At 45.7% G+C, this 4,713-nt stretch overlaps 1 non-coding gene across 1 annotated transcript; it reads left to right on the forward strand.

Moving 5' to 3' along the window:
- The first annotated feature begins 1,251 nt into the window (after positions 1–1,251).
- On the forward strand, positions 1,252–1,325 carry Trnat-ugu (transfer RNA threonine (anticodon UGU)). The gene has a single exon. It is a non-coding gene; the product is annotated as a tRNA-Thr (tRNA).
- The last annotated feature ends 3,388 nt before the right edge of the window (positions 1,326–4,713 follow it).

Consider the following 4,713-nt stretch of genomic DNA (forward strand, 5'->3'; position numbering starts at 1 on the left):
AAAAATCATGCACACCAAGTGTAAAGGTACTAACAAAAAGAAATGAACTATTGTTTGAGCTAAATATCCACACAATTTTGTAATCATTTAGTAGGAATGTCTGCACATTACAGATTAAATAAAACGGAAACCCAATGATAATGGCACAGTAGTGCTGAAACATGTTTGGGTACTTGAAAAAAACGGTGTTTTGCTTAATAGGCGGACCTCACATCCTAAAATTTTAACTGTAAACACGGTAAAGGAGCTACAAAACCAAATGATGAATATCTGTTACTCCACTTTTCAGCCAGAATCTATCAATAAAGAGGAGTATATTCGCATTTTCTGCTCCGATAAGAACATTTCTCCGCTGATCCCTTTTCCCACCACAGCAGGACATGGGTTTCTTACGAAAAGATCTTGACGGGTCAGTAAAATTTTAATAGTTTACTTAAGTGAAATTGTATTAACTCAAAACTAATTTTACGCCTCAGACTGGATTTCACTAGCACAAACATTTAGCATATGCTTCAGAACTACAACGTGGTATTCCCAGAACCCTTCTGATGATAACGGGGACACTTTACATCGTATTGCTCAGTGCTACGTCACTTTATAAACTGCTTTTCCGTCTCACATCGCATTTTAAGTGCGCGGGTAGGATAATTTTGAAACTCTGTATCTCAGAAATAAATAAAAAATCTAGCAAATTTCCAAGGTTGTTCGAGAGCGAAATCTTAAAAATTATCGTAAAAATTATACCCTATATATATGAGGACAGTAACTGTTCTCGAAAGAACAGATTACTGTTGTTGACCGTGCAGCTTTTCCCTGGAATAAATGATGACTAACTGAAACCCTCAGCTGCCGACAGGTGTTGTTGGTATACCTCGATGTGGACAGCTGAAAATGTGTGCCACGACCGGGACTCGAACCCGGGATCTCCTGTCGGCAGCTGAGGGTTTCAGTTAGCCATCATTTATTCCAGGGAAAAGCTGCACGGTGAACAACAGTAATCTGTTCTTTCGAGAACAGTTACTGTCCTCATATATATAGTTAAAGGCTACCCAGCCATTGACCTTCGTGTGTGCGAATGCGCACTCGTTGCCCAAACTCTTACGGGAATCGCCAAAGCGTGCGCGAGTAATGAGTGAATGGGCAAATGTCTATAAGGTACATTACATATGTAGAATTGTGGACAGTTGGGAATGTGAGTCCCACGGGAAGCGTGCAAGGGATAAGTCCCTGCAGTCGCCGTATTCATCTGTGTCCTCGGTGGCTCAGATGGATAGAGCGTCTGCCATGTAAGCAGGAGATCCCGGGTTCGAGTCCCGGTCGGGGCACAGATTTTCAGCTGTCCACATCGAGGTATACCAACAACACCTGTCGGCAGCTGAGGGTTTGAGTTAGTCAAAATTATACCCATTTGCTGTTCATAGACGACTTGGAATCCGCAACTGTGTTTTAGTCCGCTGTTGACAGTAAAGAATGGTGAAAAACGCTTTTGGGCCGACGGTGGGGGGGTTCTCAGGAACAACTCATGAATTATCTCAAATGGATCACTCATTCATTTATCTATTTACTCATTCATACATTCAGAGGTATATCTGTCAGTTTAATTAAACCACAGTTTCATCAAGGGTATACCCGTCATTAATCAGTGTATTTAATCTTTACATGCATATTTTATATGTACGCGTATGCCGTATGCAAGGTTGTCTATCGCCAGGAGTCAGTATGACTTCGTTCAAAATGGTTCAAATGGCTCTGAGCACTATGGGACTTAACTTCTGACGTCATCAGTCCCCTAGAACTTAGAACTACTTAAACCTAACTAACCTAAGGACATCACACACATACATGTCCGAGGCAAGATTCGAACCTGTGACCGTAGCGGTCGCGCGGTTCCAGACTGTAGCGCCTAGAGCTGCTCGGCCACCCCGGACGGCGTGACTTCGTGAAAGGCTGTGTGATTACTACTATGTAGCTCACCTGCTTATTGAGGGGCAGTGTCGGAAGTCTAGGCGTCTTCACTTCGCTTGTCTGGGCCTGGAAAATGCTTTTGACCGGGAAGCATAGTCCGGCTGCTGTACCACAACCCTAAATACGAGTGCTTTCTGCTGCGGGACAATCAGATGACTTCCCTGTTTCTGTAGGCGTCCATCAACGATCTGCTCTTTCTACACTTCTCTTCATCATAATAATGGTTACAGTCACCAGGAATCTTCGGAAATTAACTCCCTGTGCACTGCTGATAACGTTTCGCTGGCTAGGAAAGGCAAGGATGACCTTAAATTAACAAGCCCAAGCCTTGAACAATCCGAACTACGTATCAATGTAAAAAGAAAAGCTAAATACCTGCCAACAGATGCAAATAATATGAATACATTCAAGATCGATGGTAGAGATATGTAAAAGACAAACATATTCAAGTTCTTTGGATTTCAGAAACAGCGGCCGATGCTCACTCGTTCCTGAGATCACAAATTATTTTAGTAATGCATGGCTTACACGAAGGACAATGACTGGTTTGCTTTCTGATAAGATTTCAGACAGACTCAAGTCGAAAATATACCGCTCTGCAACGTGCCCTCTTGCTTCGTATGGTGCAGAATGCTGGCCCACAACGGAAGTGGAGCAACCGCTTGCTGTAACGAGAACCAAAATGCTTCGGTGGACATATGCCCTGACATATCATGATCATGAGACCAACGAAGAAATACGCAGATGGTGCGGAGTGGCACCTATCCTTGACAAGATGAGAGAAGGCCTCCTGTGATGGTATGGACACAGAACATGGATTTTCGTGGAGAGTCAATAGTAAACGACCTACTGAGGGCCGGGGCAACGTCGGATAGATGCGCTACATATAGACCGGAAGATAGCAGGCCTTCGCCTTGACCAAGCACAAGGTCGGTTGTAGTCTGACAGAGAGCCAAAAGAGCGGACTCTTGTACACTGGGGGACAAATGCCGCGGAAGAAGAAGAAGAAGAAGAAGATGATGATGATGATGATAATGAAGAAGAAGGAGTCTCGAGATTTGGTTCACTTTCTCTCTTTGTGGATATATATCCACTAATTAAAACTTGAATATTGGCCTTCTAGAGACAATGTTATTATCAACGAGCGTGAAAATGTAGTGATGAAGGTACTGTATTCTCACCCTGGTACAAAGAGGATCAAATCCCCACTCACTTTTAGGTTTTGCCTTAAATTAATCAAGGTGAATGGCGAGGTGGTTTCTTTCAAAAGAGCACGGCCGAATTTCTTGCCTCTTATTGAACAATTGCAGCTTGCACTCTTTATTGATTTCAACATCGACGGGAAATTGAACCATAGTTTTCATTCCTTTACGTCTGCAGCAGACGGTATGGTCCCGTTATCGTGCTTACTACGGTAATTCGTATGGGATGCGCGGACATTATCTTAAAATAATAAATAGAAGGACGAGGAGGACACAAGGGCCCAAACACTTTGCGGAGTTGCTATCAAGAGACGTATCACAGCAGAACTTGCACCCACAGCAATGTTCCGGAAACAGTTCGGAGATGACCCTCTGGTAGGACCAAGAAGGAGCTCCCGAGACCCTGACAACCATCTCACAATCTTTACACCTTGGCTGGTTGCACAGTAGGGCAGCTCCAGTGAATTCGGAGCTGTACGTCAGCGAGCTGGGGGCCATCTACCCACACAGATGAGAAATCCAGCTTGGTTCTGATACCAAGTACAGAAGTGTAGTGTGATGTAGTGTGGTGTAGTGCTGTGTCGTATGGTAAAGTACACCAGAATTAAAAATTACAAAATTTTTGATTTACCGGTGCTGCATAGTGTAGCAGACTAGTGGCGTGTGCCTTCTGGATTCTGGATGAACGTAATGTATATACACTCCTGGAAATTGAAATAAGAACACCGTGAAGTCATTGTCCCAGGAAGGGGAAACTTTATTGACACATTCCTGGGGTCAGATACATCACATGATCACACTGACAGAACCACAGGCACATAGACACAGGCAACAGAGCATGCACAATGTCGGCACTAGTACAGTGTATATCCACCTTTCGCAGCAATGCAGGCTGCTATTCTCCCATGGAGACGATCGTAGAGATGCTGGATGTAGTCCTGTGGAACGGCTTGCCATGCCATTTCCACCTGGCGCCTCAGTTGGACCAGCGTTCGTGCTGGACATGCAGACCGCGTGAGACGACGCTTCATCCAGTCCCAAACATGCTCAATGGGGGACAGATCCGGAGATCTTGCTGGCCAGGGTAGTTGACTTACACCTTCTAGAGCACGTTGGGTGGCACGGGATACATGCGGACGTGCACTGTCCTGTTGGAACAGCAAGTTCCCTTGCCGGTCTAGGAATGGTAGAACGATGGGTTCGATGACGGTTTGGATGTACCGTGCACTATTCAGTGTCCCCTCGACGATCATCAGTGGTGTACGGCCAGTGTAGGAGATCGCTCCCCACACCATGATGCCGGGTGTTGGCCCTGTGTGCCTCGGTCGTATGCAGTCCTGATTGTGGCGCTCACCTGCACGGCGCCAAACACGCATACGACCATCATTGGCACCAAGGCAGAAGCGACTCTCATCGCTGAAGACGACACGTCTCCATTCGTCCCTCCATTCACGCCTGTCGCGACACCACTGGAGGCAGGCTGCACGATGTTGGGGCGTGAGCGGAAGACGGCCTAACGGTGTGCGGGACCGTAGCCCAGCTTCAT

This window comes from Schistocerca cancellata, chromosome 1 (genome assembly GCF_023864275.1).
Source record: "Schistocerca cancellata isolate TAMUIC-IGC-003103 chromosome 1, iqSchCanc2.1, whole genome shotgun sequence".
Classification (NCBI taxonomy): Eukaryota; Metazoa; Arthropoda; class Insecta; order Orthoptera; family Acrididae; genus Schistocerca; species Schistocerca cancellata.